The following is a 19195-nucleotide window of genomic DNA, read 5'->3' as shown; positions in this document are numbered from 1 at the left end:
TCAAACAGATGGAAAACCAACATACTTTTAAGTGAGAAGGGACTAATTATCTACTGGTTATTTTAACCACAGCCTTCAAATACTACATCTTCACTTTGGAAAAACACTTTTGTTCATCCCCAAGACAGTAGGAGGATAGAAGACAGAGCTACTGGCAAGTTTAAAATTAACAACAGAGAATAGCAGCAAGGAAGAAAGGTTCAGAGAGTAAACAGAACGGATTTCCCTGCCCATGGCAAGGAGGAGTTGGAACCAGATGAGCTTTAAGGTCCTTTCCAACCCAAACCACGCTATGGTTCTATGATTTCAGCTTGAATAGAAAAGCTAACTCATTTGACACAGAGCAGAGCACGAGGTCTTGGTAGAGGTCTGCTGAATGTCATCAGTTCAGCCAGGACAAGCGAGGTCAGCGGTGCTGCAGAGTGGTAACCCCTCTGAAAAGCAGGACCAACTGTTTTGAAGGTTTCTTCCCCAGACTTCGGTAAATAACACAGACATATGACAAGGCCCTAACAAGCAAACTGGAAGATGCTTCCGCAGAGCCCCTGAGAAAGCCCCGCAAGGGAAGAGGCACAGCGAGCGGAGCGCGCAGCCCATGTACGTCACAAGAAAGCACCTTGGTCCTCCGGCCGAGAAACAAGCTTCTGCCTTCCCACACGTTTATGTTTCCAAACCGCTACAGAACTTAGAACAGGGAACCCAGCCTTTGTTCCCTCACCGCCCCATTACCCCTGACACAGCTACAACGGAAAAAGACCATTAAAATCTGAAGCGCTGGCATCCCCGCCAGCCCAGCGCCCTGTCCCAGGCGCAGAGCCCCCGGCTCACAGCGGCGCAGGAAGCCTGTGGCTGGCCGGCGCTCGCAGGCTGCAGATCGTTCTGCAACATCACTCGTGCTCCCAGCCCGCTTCTGCACAAGTGCATGCGCTTCCTTTCAGACACAAAGAACGTACTTGTTAACCACAGGACTATCCTTCCTTCAAGCTTTGCACAGATCAGGCTGAACAGCCTGGAGAAGAGAAGACTCCAGAAAGACCTTATTGCAGCCTTTCAATACTTAATAAACTGAAAGAGGGTAGACGTAGATTAGATATGAGGAAGAAATTATTTTCTGTGAGGACAGTGAGGCACTGGAACTGGTTGCCCAGAGCAGCCCTGGCTGCCTCGTCCCTGGAAGGGTTCAAGGTGGGACGGGGCTGGAAGCAACCTGCTCTGGTGGAAAGGGGCCCTGCCCAGGGCAGGCAGGTGGAACTAGCTGATCTCTAAGGTGCCTTGCAACCCAAACTGTGCTATGGTTCTGTGATTATTTTTTTTTTAAAGAAAGTACTGGAGTCTATTACTTTTTCTAAGTTCCCTGCTACAATTGCTACTGCCTCGTTTATATCTATCCCTCCAGCAAGCCAAAACCCACTTCCAAACCCTCACACCTCCAACACGTCTTTCGTCCAGGCATCTGCAAACAGCTACAGCAACTTTCCTGCAGACTTGCACTTTTGAAGAAACACCTGAGGAACAGAGGAAAAAACATTTGTCCCAAGGAATTTAGTGATGACAACGCAATGGTCTTTTTAATGACTGTAACAAGGCTCTTTGGCAGGTAGGTGGAAAGAGGCAAATATGGGTACTTGACATTTACTTAAGTATCTTCTTGGCATTCTTGCCTTTTTTATTTCTTAAATCGATCCTCATTTACTCTGGCTCTCCTAATAATTAAGAGGATTTCAAGATCAGAAAGGATAAAAAGCTAATCTATTCAAGACTGCCTGGCATTACAGGAAGTTTCCTGTAAAACAAAGGAAAATGGTAATAAGGAAAGTAATAACATAGTATATACTAAAAACTCAGCTCTCCCCTTAAGAGTCACTCTTCCCAAAACCTTGGTGAAACCCCCCAAAATACCTTGAAACACCTGCTTTGCACTTAGCTCGGTCCGGGGGAAAAAAAAGCCAATCAACAGATCAGACTAGGGTAGCAAATCCCTAAACCTCTCAGGAAAAAAAAAACCAGCACAAGGCATTAAAACTTTGTTTGCAGACCAACATAAAGTTAGATTTGGGGTGAAGGATACTGCTGTTGATACTGCTGTTTTTAAATAAAGTTTAATTCAGCAGAAGTATTGCATTCACTAGGCTTTGAGAATTAAAGTATAATTAAGACAAGCAAAGCCTCAGAATCAGGGTTTGAACATGTACTCAATGTAAACAAAAAAAACAAACCCAGGACAGTTCATCAGAAGACTGTGTGAATGATCAAGAGTAGCTTAACCCATTAAATACCTAGCAACATCCCTGTAGAAGATCTGTATTTACACAGCCTCAGAAAACACACTAAGAGCAGAATCTCAAAACAGGAATCATTAGTCTCTCAAGCAACACGCAGCTCTAAGAACAGAGCAGACGAGCTTGCTGTTGCGTTCTGTGGGTAAATCAAAGCCAGCCAACGTGGCATCCCATCTTATTTTACCCCTTTCAGACTTCCACTGACTGGCAAACTGACTTTGTAGCAAACACGTGAAATTCCACACAAAGTTTTCACGTGAACATTTTTAAATCCACTGATAGAAAACACGCTTCTCGAATAAACCTTTTTTTTTTTTAAAAAAAAAGTCACTAATTGTTGTTTGATTCAGAACAGGCCTGTGCTAGAGAAGTCGACTTTATTAAAAACTATCCATCTTCCAAAGAAAGCTGCCCCCGCTCATCCCCCAGCTGGTGAAACTGCCACACAGAGCGCATCCATCATATTGCTCACGCAAGCCATCTCCTCCTCAGCCCCCCTTGTCTCATTGATCTAAACTGCAAAACCTTAGGATCAAAGGCTTTCTGCTACAGTGTCTGTGCAGCGTCTCTCAGAATTAAGCCCTGCATCCAGCAGGCCTACATGGCACTGCTGTAATAAACATGAATAATAGACCATGTTTTCCATTTCCAAGCAAGCTTCACCCCTAAGGAACAGCCTGGTGCTGTCGCCTGCTCCGTGCCCGAAAGGAGGGGAATGTTATGCAAACAACCTACATCACGCCAGAGCAGCACATGGATTCCATGCACCCCTGCATCACCTCCCCAACCCACCCCCCCAAGACAGGCCACCCCCAGGCAGAGCCCTTGGGGGGCTGCGTCTCCTGCCAAGCCCCACAGACCAACCCACGCAGGCTGACCCCCTGCCCCACACCACCATCCCCTGCTCTCCAAAGGCAAGCGGTCCTCCTGTGAGGCCCCAGCGTGGCCACCCGACTCAGAATTTGTAAAATCAGAGGGAAAAACTTCCTACATTTAGCGAATTAACTTGGTGCTGGGAAATATATTTCTTCCAAGTCTGAAGCGAGACATTACTGCTGTAGTATTAACCACCATAATTTGGGTTTCCATGAAGTGAAACCACCTTAAGTAAAATTGCTTTATTTTGTGTTGCTGACACTCACTTTGTTAATGTGTCGGTCTGTGGGTTTTCCTACTTCGTTCAATATGCGTACAAAACCCCATATACTTTGACATGTTTAGTCGATTAGATTGAGAGAAGGCGGCATGTCTGAATTTATGTCAAGATCAGGTTTATAATGGGTTTAAAGCATTTTATGATAGGCCTGAAGTTGCTAAGTTGATACAGTAGTGCTAGTATTAACATTAAAGAAGACAAGAACGCTATCAGACCCTCATCTGTTGAAGAAAACCCATCAAACTCAACATCTTAGGACTCCAGCTTTCCAATTATGTTTTCGGCTTAATATCTGAAGATGTCCTAGCAGACTCTTTTAATTGATTTATTTTTAGGCAGTAATCAGACTTGCAGTTTTGTCATAGTTTTTTTAATTTACCAACTCCCCATCTGCCCTGCCGAGGTTTACACTTCATTAACGAGGGTAAATACCAGGCGTGCCTTCCAGTGCAGACGGGGCAGCGTTCCCTTTCCATACAGAGGGCTGCAATGGCCAGCCTCGGGGACCCACCGCCACCGCACCCTGTCACCGGCTCCTGCTCGCCCACATAAACTCAGGCCCATCGTGCCGTAGCTGAGGATTAAGATGAATGTTAGGTTGCCTTGAAGTCGTGCCATAGCACTGGCTACATTAGGGAGCAACTGCAGCTTCCCCACATCATCAGCTTTTGCCCTCGTATTCTCACGCTGCCTGTTTCCAGCATTTCTTTGTAAATCTGCTTAGGTTTTCTACTGGGTTTATGGCTGCTCTCACAAACACCATCCTTAGAAAGAGGATTGTTTGCTCTTCCCCCGTTCCCCAGCGGGTCTTTGGAGCACACAAACAATACAATAAACGTCGCCTTTGTCCACTATTTATGTCCAGGGAAAACAAACACAACCAATAACCAGGCTAGAAAGCCAGCATTTCACTGTCGTTTCCCTTGGATGTTACTAAAGACAGCGGGCAACTAGACCCTATATATCTTAGCAATGCAATAACGTTTTGGGCCAGTTTTTACTGAAATTCTTCAGCGTTACGTTCACACTGCCACGCTCCTCTCCCCTCAGGTTCAGCACTTGCTCAGCACGGCATCCTTCATCAGCACGACATGTAAAAAGACCCTGATGCGAAAACCTGAGCTGCTGACCAAGGGCGGGTTTTAACCTCCACCCAAGCTCGGCCCTAACCGGCACCCTGACACCTCGGACGCTCTCCAGTCCGCACCTGTTCCCGCACCGGTTTCAGCCACCGGAGGGACACCGACCCCCCTGCCCGAGCCCACCGTGCCGGAGGGCTGCAGGGCTCAAAGCGGGGCCGCGCTGTCACCCCGCCTGGCCGCTGTGCAGCAGCTCCGGCGGGACGCGGGGGGCTCCGGGGGTCCCGCGGGGGGAGGCTGGGGCACTCGGCCCTGGGGTGGCGGTTACCCCTCAACCACAAGGCCGAGCTGCAGGAGGGGAGCGCCGGCATCCTAACGAGGCCACCGCCTGGCCGCGGTGAACGCCAGGGGAGCGCGGCAACGGCGGAGCGACCACTGGCGGCCCCAGCAGCGAGCCCCCCCAGGGGGAAGGCGGGACGCGGCAGCCGCTGGGGGGGGGAGGAAAGGCGGGGGCGAGGGCCCAGCGGCGGCTCCTCGGGGGCTGCGGGGACCAGGCCCGGCGCGCCGGGTGCGGAGGCAGCGCGCCGGGCCAGAGGGACCGGGGAGCGCGGGGGGAAACGGCCTCGCCGGCCCGCAGCGGCGGGTGCGCCACAGCCGGGCCCGGCGGCCGCCTCCGCCCGGCGGCACCCCCGCGGCACCCCCGGCTCGGCCCCGGCGCCCCGCGGAGCGCGGGCAGGGGGAGGCGGCGGCGCCCAGCCGGGCGGCCTGCCGCGGGCCTGGCTGCCGGCCCGGCCCCCCGCGCACCGCGGGGCCGCGCTGACTCACCTCGCCCGGGGGCGGCTCCGGGGGGGCGCTCAGCCGGGAGCATCGCAGCCCCCTCCCGCCGCCGCCTCCTGCCACCGCGGCTGCTGCGGGCGGCGGCTCCGCGCACCCTGCCCCTGCCCCCCCCCCCCCCCGCCCCGGCCGTGCCGCGCCGCGCCGGGCCGGGCCGGGCCGTGGCGCTGCGGGGAGGGACGGAGCCGCCCCCCGCCGCGGGGGGAGGGGGCGCGCACCCTCCCGGCGCCGCCTCCGCGCCCCTCGGGGTCTGCGGGCCGGCCTGGTCACTTACGGGAGGCTGCGGCGGGTAGCGCGGGGCCGGCCGGACCGCTCCGCTGATACACCGTGCCCGGGGAGCGCTGGGCGACCCCCGCACAGGCCAGGGAGCTCCGCGATCCCGGCGCTGCCTGCTCCCCACAAGTTCCAAACGCCTATTACAGCGTAAGGAATTAATTACCTGTAGTGCCTCCCGCAGCCGCTGGCATCATCCCTTCGGTAACACTGTTTCTAGAATTATATACAAATAAAATTACGTAAATGCTTAAAACAACAACAACAACAACGTAAATTTCTCCCCCCTGCAGGAGTGAGGCAGAAGACGGCAGGCAGGGTAAGCGCCCCAGCGGCAGCTGGGCTGTGCCGGCTGCCAAAGGGCTAAGCTACAGGAGGGCCGCGGTGGGGACAGCGAGCGGAAGGCCGGCCTGAGGCTTGGGGTGCCCAGCAGCCCCGGGCCGAGCCGCAGGCGGGGAGGGGTGTCCCAGGATTAAGCTCAGGCGATGGGGTTCAGTGCCTGGGCTGGGCCAGTGCGAGCAGAGGCGATGGAGCCAGTAAACCACCACAGGCCAGCCCTCCCACCATACGGCCCGGGTGGTGTCTGCCCGGGAAAGCATCCCCCTTTCTTCCAGGAAAAAAACAAAAATGCAGTACTTTGCCTAAGGGAAGAAAATGAGATAAAACTAGCGGTTTGCACGAGTGAGGCTGACGGAGAGGAACTGGGGCGCCGTGGGTGCTGGGCCCTCCCCGCAGTGACAGGACAGCAGCCCCCAGGGGAGGCAGTGCTCGCTCCAGGTCCTTCCCCAGCCGGGCTGCCACCCTTGTCCGGGGATATGAAGGCCATTGAGGAGACGCCACCCCACTAAAAACCTGCCTACCCCAGCAGGAAAGCAAGCCAGGAAGGAGGCAGGAGCCAAAAGCTGAATTTTGTAGGGGAGATGACCTGGGGCAGGAGAAGGCTTGTCCATCATCTGTCTCTGGAAGGATATTCAACACTCTTCGTCTGTGAGAGGCTCCCCCGTGGCTAATTAAGCACAGAGAGAAACCACATCTGAGGCGGCCAGGAGTGCAGGCCTCCTGTAATCTTGCCGAATTCAGAGACGGGCAACTATCGGCTCATATGGTGGGAGGTTTGTTACAAAATATTACTGTAATAAACCAGATGTCAGCTCCAACCAAAATTATTTAATCTTGATGGAGACTTTTTGGCAAATTGCTACACATGCTTTTAGGGAGAACATGCATTTCACTTCATTTCCAATCATTGTTTGTGAATTGAAAGGCAAAAGCTGATCTTTGTAGTTGCAGACTACATTTACCGGAGCCATAAAAGCACAGTCCTTCCCTAAACTCTGGTAACTCAACATAGCCCACCGCACGCCAAGCATGCCCTGCAGCTCTGCCTGTACTACCTTGGCGCTGTGTTTTTGAGGATTCACACTCTGATCACTCCCCTTCTTTCTGCTTGCTTCCTTAGGTGCCACAAGGACATTTCCTAAAAAACAATGCTCTCTGAATAGAGGAATTAAGACAAAATGTGTAACGCTTCTTTGCAGGCTGTTGCATAACCTGGTATGTGAACAAGAAGTTACAGCGGAGGACCAGAGTATAGAATATGACTAATATAGAGTCATTTACAACATTTTCTAAAAAATACATATATATTTTATACAGATATATTCTTTTATATATATATATATGGTTTCTTACTGGTTTAAAAACCCAACCCAGTACCAACTGAGTGTGGTCACACAGCTCAGACCGGGGCCCGCTGCCTCCGCTCGGTGAGCACCGTGAGGCGAGCATCGCAAGAAGCCTTAGCCTCGTGTAGTAGTACTGCAACCTGACAAGCTGCTCCAGCACGGGCAGAACTGAATGTAATAGGTCTCTGCGTGGTGGTTTCTTTCAGTGAGGCTCCGTGTAAAGATCTGGATTACAGCCTGTTAGAACTTATTACACTTGCTCAGAGAGTTGTTTCTCTGTTCTTTCAGCTATGAAAATGAGGATTAGCAAAAATGGAGAAACTGTTGCACTGCATACAAACTGTCCTCATGTACTTTTATCGCAAAAGGCTATATATTTCTAGCCAAAACAGTGTTCAGAGAAAAGGAAGCATAGTTGTAAGCTACTTAAAAGTACAAAGTTTTCTATTAAAAAAGTTGCTACTGTAAAACATTACAGAAAATAAAAAGCGGAGTCAGGTGTAAACTCCATCTAAATTAATGGAAAGATCTCTTTTTTCCAAGACCTCTGGTTCAAGCTCTGAATCACTGTAAAATGTGATATGCAAAGGTGATACACCAAACAACAATCTTCTTCTCCTAGATAACAGATAATGTAACACTAATAAATATGTACCTGACTACTGGATAGTAGAATATTCAGAAATAAGACTTGATAATATAAATATACTTCATACACATACATGGCATATAATAAACTGTAATATAAACCCGCATCTGGGTTAAACTTATCCATTAAATGGAAAGAATGCCTGTGGATTTCTGTGGGCTTTTGGTTCAATGCATATGGTACTTTATAAAGATTTTAATTGTGTCCCCTACACCACTTAACCACATATCGTGGTGAGAATACTTGCCAAAAATAGTTACAAATGCCTCAGTGCTTAAAAAAAAAAAAAGGTCTAAATTGAAAAATAAAACCAAAGCAGTTTTATCTTTTAAAAGTAAAATAAACAAAATTACACGCAAATACCTGCTGCAACTGTACATTGATAACCGTAGTAGATTTTGCTTGAAAAGGACTCAGTAGTGTCAGTTGACTCGGTGACTTGTTCCTTAGCTTAGAGGAAAAATAAAGCAAATATAGCATAACACACAAAAACTTTAACGGAAAAGATCTGGTATATGATATATATGGTATATGCATCTTGTGCTTATGATATTTTCCAGTAATGGCAAAGGGAAAGTACCTGAGCCTCATCTTATGGAAATGGTTTCTACGAGCTTAAATTTTAAAGTATAGAAAAACTTCTTGGTTTCTTTCATAAGCTAGAGCTGTGCAAGCTGTACTTTGAAATCAAGATTTTCTGGTTGACACAAAGTATTCTGCTGTCCTTCAGCGGCTCTTAACACTGAGCCAAAAAAAAAAAAAAAAAAAAAAAAAAGAGAGCGAGAAAATCATTTACATTAGATTACAAAGATTAAGTTGAAAGTGAAATTTGTGCTGCTAAGACTTGCTCTAGAGTACAACGAAGACAACAGAAAAGCTTTCATTTCTATCAGACCTTTAATATATTGTGCATAACATGAACAAAACTACTTTTTCAGTCAGTTCTTTGCTAGGAGCGACACTGCATCAAGGCAACTATAGCGTTAGTTTGTTCCTCTTTAGGAAGCTCTTCATAACACAACAGTTCATATATATTCCAGTGTAAATATGGAAAGAAGTTAAATCATTACAAAGAACAAAGTGGTTTTTCTCTACTGTTTCAAAGACTAAAAGCAACTATAATAGCAGTAAGAGAAAAAATCCCTACAGAGGAACTGAGCAATAGTCACCCAGTGAATCAGCAAATCATACACAGCTGCAAGCAATGCTGATGGTAACTGAGGACAACATATTCACAGCCGGTAGGACAAGGAGCTCCCATTGCAGTGGTCTGTCTGGTTTGGCAGGGAAGTAGGGGATTCTCTTCCTCTGACTTTTAATCTAACGCTTTTAGAAGTATTGTATTCATTAGCAAAGAGAAGGCAAAGCAATGCACAAACCCAAATACTAGTTATAGAAACTGTATTTACTGCCTGTGTGTATATATGTACTTTTTCCTACTGGATAGCCACCCCCCCCCAAGGATATTTGTGGTTTATGGTATCAGCTTATACAGTAATCAACCTTCCCTCACCCCAAGAACCTTTGAACCCACTGGCAGGTATCAAATGTGATGTGTGGTGACAGTCTCACAAATATTAAATTTCTGCAAGGTTGTGTGAATGTCAGTGGCTGGCAAAGAAAAGAAAGGCAAGACAGCGTCCCCCGGGGGAGGAAAGCCCATGGCACGAACTCCACAGCAGGCTCCCATTTGTCCAGTGAATCACTGATCATGCCCCAGCAGCAGTGAAGTTACCCTGTGAAGAACTGGGGGTCAGGAAAGGGAATGGAGGAGGGAACTGGAAGGAAAGAAGGGACAGCTGAGGCTTTTCAAGTGGTGGAAACAAGGCAGCAGATTGTAAAAGTGTAATACACAAAGCCACACGAAATCAAGCTTCGTTAGTTTTGCTGTCTGCAGAGCAAATTGGTTACGTTGGGCTGCTGCTAATGTTGATGCCATTGCATATGTGCAAAAACACAATGACCTTGACCCCGTCATAAACTCCACTGCTACAGACTGGAGAGTGTGCAAAGCCCCGCTGACTCTGTAGTGCGGGTAGGAACTAGAAGTAATTTATACAATTTAGCCACTGAACCTGCAATGAATTCTGCATCGGCCTGTTGTCAGGGAGGGAGGGAAGCTTAACTGGCTGGAGCTTTGAGATGGATCTGCTTAGACCTTCTCTTATAGTGGAGTCTGCCAAAAAGACCAAACTTCTAACACTTAAACAAACAGCCCCCACATGCACACACATTTTATTCTAAATAAAAACTGGAAATGTTAAAATAAAAATACAAAATGAGTAGGACAAGTAGAATAGTTAAAAATATAACATACACACCTACCACCCCTGCCCACTATGTCCTGGCAGGATGGGTCCTTGCTTCCATGCTTGGCTTCAATAACACAAACGTATGCCTTCTGCACTGTATTCTAAGTATACTAAATAACTATTGAACCTAACATGTTTTTAATAACTGCAGGTATCTGACCGAGGGACGGGAAACTGAGCAGTTCCTCTCTGATCCCTAGGAAGCTCCTATCTCTTCTGCAAGCAAGGGCTGAGCAAATCCTGGCATTCAAGCAAGACATTATTTTCTATCATTGTCCTTTACATCCACCAAAAAACCCTGCAAACAGGGTCAGATATCCCTGTTTCCCTAATTACAGGTCAATGACTTAAGTCAATAGGAATTTGAGTTCTCAGCTTTTGACTAAGTTAAGTTTCTGAGAATAGCTTTTAAAGGACATACAATACTACTGCACAGCAAAATATTCCCTGACCAAACAAATTTTAACTGAGGTTCATTATTGTACATATTGAAAGATTATTGAAGAAAATTACTTCTGATTTTACACAACATGATATATTCTTCTTTAATCCGAGGACTAGCTCTCACCATTTATATGGCTAAAAAATTTGGTGATACTCAAAGCAGTTTTTAACTCATTTTTTTTTAATCAGATATAAGCACAGTCATATCAGCCTATCTCCCTGATTTAATTCAGGTCATCTACAATGTAGCTTTGTAAACCTAAACCAAGACTAAGACAGGCATTTTATTTAGTACATGCAAATGTGGTTTTTGATGAAAACTACCTGACAGAAGCAGTGAAATAATCGTTTGTACTGAGGGACACATTGCACCACATTCAGACTAAGGCTAGCTGCTGACTTCAGAGGCCTGACGTCTAACTCTCTCTAGCGCTGAATTTGCCTCATTATAAATAGGAGCAGTAAATGTCACTTTTCATACAGAAGGGAGTCACAGTGCCTAGCCAAGCTATCTAACCTCTTTCCCCAGAAAGCAGACTGATCTTTTTTATTTTGTATTTCATTTCAGGACCTCCAGCATAACTGATGTGTTAATCTGTTTTAACTTCTTGGTGAATATGAAAACATCCAAGTGATACTGGTAGCTGAATTCAGTATCAAGCTGGATTTCGCACAGTCCTCCCCTCCCCAAGGTGTGAAAACAATGAGCAATTTACTGATACCCTTCTCAGATTCTCGAGGTGATACTCCTCACTGTAAAGAACAAAGGACCTTAGTACTTAAGTGTCAGTAGGAGGGCTGCTATAGACATCAGTTACATCGAGATTCAAAGTAGTATCTCTGATCAAAAATGATGATGAATTAAATAGAAACTTTCTAGACAGAAGCACTCATCTATTTCAAATGTGTTTAAGATGGGTAAAGTATGTTGTTGGTCATGCCATGGAATAGTAATAGCAGCTTTAATGTTCTCTCATAATAATAGATAATAAATTAATGTTTCCATTTTTGTATTCAAATTTCTGGCTGCAAATAAAAATCCTTAGTACCGTATATGAAGTGTTTTAGATGTTTTCTTTTCAGGGCTATTAGTACAAGATGAAAGAAAGACCTCATGTAATGGCACCAATTGTTTCAGAAATATTGTATGCAGCTATTCACCTGTTTCCTACAATATCCTGACAATCACAATGTATTTAAGATGGGACTTAATGTACTGTAGTATTCTCATTTGAAGGCTTCAGAACCTCTGTTTATTTCAGAGACTGAAACTGAAGATAAAAATAAGACAAACAAAATCTCAGAAGCTATTAATAGTTCCATACTTACCGAGATCATTAATAAATTCATTGGATTCCTCCCCAACAATGTTTCTCTTCCAAACCTGGAAACTAAATTGTTGACAGTGAACAAAAACAACATATGTTTAGTTTTCAACAGAATGTTAATTTAGGTTTGAAGAACCTGATTTCTGCAGTGTGTATTGGTCTAAACTTCTATTAAAACCAATGACAGTCAGAGATTCATTTCAAGCAAAGACCAGGTCCTACATTAGCGGTATGACATTGTAATTGGCAAAGACTGAGAATTAATAACTTGTGTCAAGCTAGTTGTCGTGATACAGCTACTGTTTCAGGAAGCAGCTTCTCTTCAGAACAGAAACACAAAGAAAGTTTGTCCTTTCTGTTTAATGTCTTATTTTACCTACAGTCACCAAATCATCTTTTTCACAGTCTAACACAGGGGTCCTCAAACTTTTTAACCAGGGGGCCGGCACGCGGATGCAGTGGCAGGCAGTCATCTGCGGCTGCTTGGTTTCCCCCCCCCCAACCCCCGGGGGAGTGTGTGTCTGTAAATACTGGGGGCTGGATTGAGGACCCTGGGGGGCCGTATCTGGCCCGCGGGCCGTAGTTTGAGGACCCCTGGTCTAACAGACAGTTGGAAGATGAGAAAATGGACCTCAGCTGTATGTATATGGCTGGAGGAGTAATATCACCCCTAGGTATCAGGTTTCCATGCAGGACAACTGCTTCCAATGTCTGTTTGGAAGCATCAGCAGGATCTAAATGACCTTACAAAGGGAGTACTCAAACGGAAAGAAAGGGATATTTGACTGTTTCCCAGTTTTAATTTTTCTCACCGCCTTGTTGGACAAGGACAAGGTTTCAACCATATGCTGACACTTCGCTAAAGTTAAGGCGTTCTGGAGGCGAAGTGGGAAAAGGGAGCAAACTTGATGAATGCTACCAATTCAGAGTACACGAGTACTGCCAGAAGAATTACAGTATAGAAGGTGCACATTCTAATTTAGTGGCTCTACAGTGTCTAAAAAGAGTAATTGCCTCTTGTGTTTCAGCTTCACAGTAAGGAACAGCAAGGTGCCGCCTTCTCACGTCACTGAACTGTGAGCTCCCAGAGACGGGGCTGGACGTCATTCTGTGCTTGGCACTGTGACCGAAAGCACCACCTGATTCCACCTGGCTGTTCCTCACTGCTGCACAAGGAGCACAGGTTCCTCTGCTGTGGTTAATAAAGCATTTCACACTGAGTACTTGCGCTGTCGGAGACAGCTGAAATCTCAATCCACATCTACGTTTTTCAGCTAACCTTTTACAGTATTTCCATTCTCTTTGTCTCTTACAGATTGTGATCTATTTATAACAGCTCAGCTATTTCTAAACCTCAAGCAGACAGAAAATTGATGTGTCATTGTAAGGATATGCCTTTGAAACGGTTGGGTGGGAAAAGAAAGAAAAAAAAACAACACAGGAAGGTGACAAAAAGTCTTTGTCTATGTAGCAGTATTAACATTTCTTACCTTTTTTCTATGCCACATCTCACGACTTCCTAAATCAGCACATCAACTGTGAATTCTAACTACCTATGCTTTTTGAAGTAATTTACTAATTCCTTTTCTTCTTTCTCCTCTCTTCTGCCTGTTCTATTAATGGTTGAGAAAAGGTCTGCTGCCTGCAGGGTTGGACAGTTTTATCTGCTTTTAGGATGTACAACCTAGCTCCCTGAGGATTTCTTATATTGCTACAGTGTGTTGTTAACTGTTTATTACCAGAAGGTTCAAAACTGTCAAAGTACTTATGGGGGGTGGGGGTGGGGAAGAAAGATTGCAAGTGCAAAACCAATTGCAAAGTAAGAAAGAATTCTATTTTAGCATAATATATGGATTTTTTTTTTCACACAGAGACATTCAGACATAGATCCCATATGAATTATAGGAAAAAAATCAATATGGTCTCCTCATTTTGAAAAGAATATATTAGAGTTGGAAAAGGTTCAGAGAAGGATGCTCAAAAGTTTGGAATGACTTCTCTGCCTGGAACAGCTGAGTAGCCTAGTATTCACCAGTCAGGAAAAGAGGCAACTTAGCAGGGATAGAGCAGATTTAGTAAGTCACGAATTGGAGAAAGCAGATTGATTTACCCTTTCTTCTCCTGCATGGATTAAGGAACATCAAATGAAGCTAGTAGGAGACATGTCCAAAGCTTGCAAAGATATTGCAGATGCTAAAAGTTTGTCAGGTTCCAGGGGAGGCTGGACAAATGCATGGAAGAGAAATCCCCAGGTTCCTAGACAGAAAAAAAAAAAAAAAAAAGCAGCAATCCAACTCAGGAGCCCCCTGAGCTGAAAACAGAGTGTGAGCCATGTTTGCCTCGTTCATCCTGTTCTTACTTTTCCCCATGCAGCCCTTCAAGGCCATTTTTGGGAGATGGTATCCTGGGCTAGACAGTCCTTCAGTGTGACTCAGCATGGTTGCTTTTATGTCTTTTTGTTTCTAAGAGCTGTGATCTTCTGGGAAACAATTAAAAGAGATTAGAGTAACAATAAATCAATAGTCCTCACACATTTTGTACCACAGTTTGTTTTCCCTTCAGTTATTCAAAATATCGTGCTTTCTTATAATTAAATGTTTCAAGTAAGCACTAGATCTGTTTTTGCAGATCACCTCTGGGCCACTGATGGTTTCATGGACCCTTGTGTTCCCTAGGCCACCATGTAATCAATTCTACTAACCCTCATGCTTCACCTTAGAGCTTATAGATATCCTGAGTTAGGAGGGCATTTTTCTTATTCTGCACAGCCATTCTAATGTACTTAAAACAGCAGCATTTCCTCTTCATGCAGGTCCATCAGTATGCAAGTGTGACAGAAGGAGAAGCCAGAGCAAGCTATCAGCAGCTGGGGGCACCTTCTTGACATCAGTCATATCTAAGGCAGAAAAGCAGCAGTCAGATGTTCCTTGTGTCTTCCATAGCCTTGGCCGCTGACAGCAGCAACAGCGGGAAATGTTAAGCAAAGCCTTAGGTCTCAGTTCTTTCTTTCTTTGTAGCACGTGTGCTGAATAATATCACTATGACGTGTGCAAATACCATCAGCTCTGAACTGTAAGATTTTTTGTTATTCAGGTTGTAATGGAATAAAAAAGTTAAATACCCTGAACACTATGGAGGACAATTGCGAATCAGCCCTCCTGATGCCTATAAACCCTTCGGACAGCACCCTCAGAATTAAGACTTCTAATCTTGCAAATTCTCTGGTAAAGTGGGTTATTTATAATCTCCACTGGCAAAAATTAAAACGTGTATGGACATAAGTGTACATGACACACTGGTCGCCTGTCTACCTTGTATATCTCTGTATTTAAGTCAATGCAGTGTCACTAAAACAGAAACCAGTAATTGGTTTACAAAACCTGTCTTGAGAGTACCCACCTTCACCTTTATTAGCTAGACAAAATGAGTAAACCTTTGGACTGAGCTGGGTGGGGGTGATCTGGCAAGAGCAGTGGCTGAACAAATATATGTGGTTTATACACAAAAGGCTCAAAAGGAGGAAATGGATATGGGAAGGGTGGCTACTAATTAACTCAGGCCTATCTGGGAAACAGAGACAGAAAGTGAACTGAACTAACATTTCAACTCTATGGGGCTGAACTCTCATTTAGCTATTTACTGAGCTGAACCACTTTAAAAATATGACTGAGCTCTATTTTTTTTTTATGACATAGCTAAATACTGCCCACATTCTACATGTCAGATAGGTGTGAAAGAATAACACGGATCTACAAACAGTTCCCCTTCCTGGACAAGAAAGCTGAAGGTTACACAGTGTGGGTCACTGAAATCTTTGGCAAAAAGCTTCCAAGTATTTAAGACAAAGCGATGTCTTCCAGGGTGGATGTTTTCCTTCACCACCTAGAAATAACTCCACATATTCCTGAGAGGTCTGCCTCTGGTTGTGACTATGCAGTGACAAAGTCACAATTCGTTGTTGCAGTCATTTTGTAGTGACTAATTATGTTACCTACAAGCATTATGACTGCTTATTTGAATAACTAATAGAAGCAGATGAACAACTGTGAAACAGGGAGATGACTGCTTGTACAAACACCCTACAACCTCCTGAAACTGCGTACTGGACGACCTGACAGAATATTGGGCTTTTTCCTTCTGTAAATACTAGGGATTTTTTTACTTAAAAAGTGAAGAAAGTGGGAAATTCTTAGACAGGTGGAAAATTTCCTCAGAAGAAAAGACAATGGAAATACTCCTGAGGAAAGAAGCGTGGCTAAGTGAGCGCATTTTAATATGGCATGGATTTGTTTGTCCTGTGCTAAAAAAAAATATAAATCCTCGCTTCCTTCTGTAGAGCTGGGTAACAGCTGATCAATGGCAGCATTACAGGCTTGCATGTGAAGCAGTGGTTAGATTATTTGTTTAGAAAGAAAAAGCATGCATCCCTTCTAACATATGTAGAAGATATCCTGATTGGATATCTATTTATAACAGTTTACAGAACAGCTTTTCTTTTCTTTCCTAAAGAAGTGGAAAATATATTCCGTGTGTTGATTTCTAAAGCAACACAGAAATTCCAGTCACGTGGTATCTGAATCCTCTTCCTCTGGATCCCATAATCCTGGGTCATTGTGCTATGTGTATTTTCTAGTATGTGCACTGCAAACACACATATAAACTACACTTACACTTTAGCTCAATAATAGGATCTATCTTCTATGCAATGACAAGATGCCATTTGTTATCAACAGCGTATAGCATCTTACTATTTCATCTCTAAAGTTAATGTTGGTATTACAACAAGATGGTAAAACTTACTTCACAGAAGGAAGAACTAAAGCAGAACAGTGAAAAAGCTACAAACTTATTTCTCAAGGTCTGCCTCTTCTGACTATTTGGACTACGTTGAAAACCGTATGTTGCTATTGTAATTAAGATGTCAGCCAGCTGTACCTGCAAAATTCAGCTCTTACTAGGAAGTAACTAGACGATGGTGAATTTTCCAAAAGGCTTAAAAATCTACAGGGATGCAAGTGGTGGCACAGCAAAAGGAATGCACAGGCCAAATGTGTTTCATGATTCTCCTACTCAGTCATGGAAAAAAAAAAAGGTTTCCACTAACACTTCAGATTGAAAATGATTTTTTTTTTTAACATAAAGTCTCTGCTTTCTTACAAAATTTTTAAACTATTATAAACCAAACAAAAGATGTTTCTACTTGGTGCTGGCCAGAACTTTCTCATCTTTAATTTTTTTTAGGCTACAAACGTCAATAAAATCACTTTTCAAAGTGTTTTAAATTTATGAAACAACGTCCCAGGCTAATTCTACATGGTGCTATGTCTCCTAGGCAGAAGCACACCCTTTAATTCAAGCAACAGATTTGTGTGCTTTAATATCTTGGCAGGTCCCAGATTGAAACCCTGCTGTTAAGCCCTGCAGCTAACCATACAATAAAGCACCTTCTCACTCCTAGAGTCTGAAGAAGTGCTCTTAGCAACAGTTCTACAAGGTAGTGCCTGCATTTTTCTTGGCAGACAGAGGTGTGTCAAAGTATGACTAAATCACACTGAGTTGCATGTTATTTCTGAAATAATTATATATTCCCATATACTATGCTTAGCTGCATGAACCTCTGTGCCAGCTTGTTCTCGCAGAAACAGAGAGTGAGCAAGAGAGGAGGGAATGTCCAGCTCCGGACAGGAGAACCAGTGGCACCATGAAATCCACAGGGCAGACAGATGACTGAGATTACAGAGAGGAAGTAAAGATACTAGAGACCATGTATTTCCTTGAGATCAACTAAGATCTTTATTGTGCCCTGCCACAGCTGCCACTGCCTTACTTCGCTGAGTAGTATGTCCCTGGGAACGGATATCCACTGAATGAGGGCTCTAGGAACCAAGTACTTTGACCCTGTCACTTCCATTGAATGTTTGTTTATGAACCAGGATGATCACATTTCTCAAAAAAAACCCAACAAACCAAACAAATGCTTTCCCTTCTGACTTGCTACACATCTTTTCCACTAGGTTAATCATTATACACAGAGCTGGTAAATTGAGTTGCATTGAAGCTAGCATTTGCTCATAATTGCCCTATATTGGAGGCTGGTAATTTACACTTAGAGTAGAATATATCTGCAGCAATGAGTGATATATGCCTATTTTTTAATGGCTTAAAGGCCTCTATTTATTCTGCTGACCTAATTTTTCCCCTAATTTTTAAATTCTCTAATCTGCTTTGCTGTCCTTTGCATCATTTCTGGCATTAAATGAGATATCTTTCCCCAGGCAATGTTCTTCAAAGGCATTATTTTATGAACAGTTTCAGTTGTACGCCAGAATTAAATACAATAGAAAGAAATTGTGAAAAATATTCTTAATATTGACTTTTAAAATCAAATGTAGACCTTTTCAAGTGAAAATTAATAGCTGTGGGAGGTGTCAGATGAGTAATGTGGAAAGGTTTGAATACACACACATCCATTTAATAAGATACTGACTGTCACGCTGTCAGCCAAACTGCCCTGCTGAAGAGCCTCACTTTAATTTAGAGCAACAAATTCTTAAAATAAACAGCTGAGGTGTTCTCTGCACTCATCAAATCCCTGGACTGTCAGAAAGCTACTAATTACCATCAAATGCTTTTGTGCTTAATTCACTGTGATTTTGACTGGAACAAAATGAGGTAACAAGGCATTCACTATGACCCCTGAGAAGGAAAGATTTGGTACCAGATGGTTTGAGTCAAAGCGTGTGACATTCCAGCTGAACTACAGAAAAAACAGGGAGGCCAACAGGAATCTTACATACAAGACTGAGCTCCTAAAATAGATTTTTAATGATTCTAAATGTTTGGGGGGTTTTGGTTTTTTTGTTGTTTTTTTTTGGTTTTGGGTTTGTTTTTTTAAACTGCTTCTTGAATAGTATCATTCCACCACAATAGATCATACAGGGAAAATTTCAGGCTAACAGTAGTTGGCAAGATAAGCATATAATCTGCATTTAAAACCTGATGTACATTCATTGATATAAAAGGTAAGAAAAGCACTACCTTTAAAGTTAACTGAACCAATGCTAAATGCGAGACAGAATTACAAGCGGGCCAATAGCGCTTCAAAACGCTACTGACAAAGGAGTTCCTGCAATGTTTTACAGTAAATCAGTCAAGT

The 19195-nt window shown here is 44.2% G+C and overlaps 1 protein-coding gene across 10 annotated transcripts in view; it reads right to left on the bottom strand.

Moving 5' to 3' along the window:
* MFSD6 (major facilitator superfamily domain containing 6) overlaps positions 1-19195 on the bottom strand; it is a 48966-nt gene that overhangs the window by 23646 nt on the left and 6125 nt on the right. For 3 of the 10 annotated variants that reach the window (XM_040603046.1, XM_040603055.1, XM_040603057.1), the window contains exons 1-2: positions 6547-6590; positions 5788-5837 (exon numbers count right to left, since the gene is read on the bottom strand). The gene's annotated coding sequence lies outside the window, so the exon portion shown is untranslated. Of the gene's footprint in view, positions 1-4436; positions 4617-5339; positions 5455-5787; positions 5838-6546; positions 6591-7015; positions 7072-8318; positions 8337-12040; positions 12103-14149; positions 14296-19195 lie in introns of those variants that run through there. The other 7 variants (XM_040603051.1, XM_040603049.1, XM_040603052.1 and 4 more) reach the window with 7 other exon arrangements.

The sequence above is a fragment of the Falco naumanni genome, chromosome 8 (genome assembly GCF_017639655.2).
Source record: "Falco naumanni isolate bFalNau1 chromosome 8, bFalNau1.pat, whole genome shotgun sequence".
Lineage (NCBI taxonomy): Eukaryota > Metazoa > Chordata > Aves > Falconiformes > Falconidae > Falco > Falco naumanni.
This window is presented reverse-complemented; position numbering and strand designations above follow the sequence as displayed.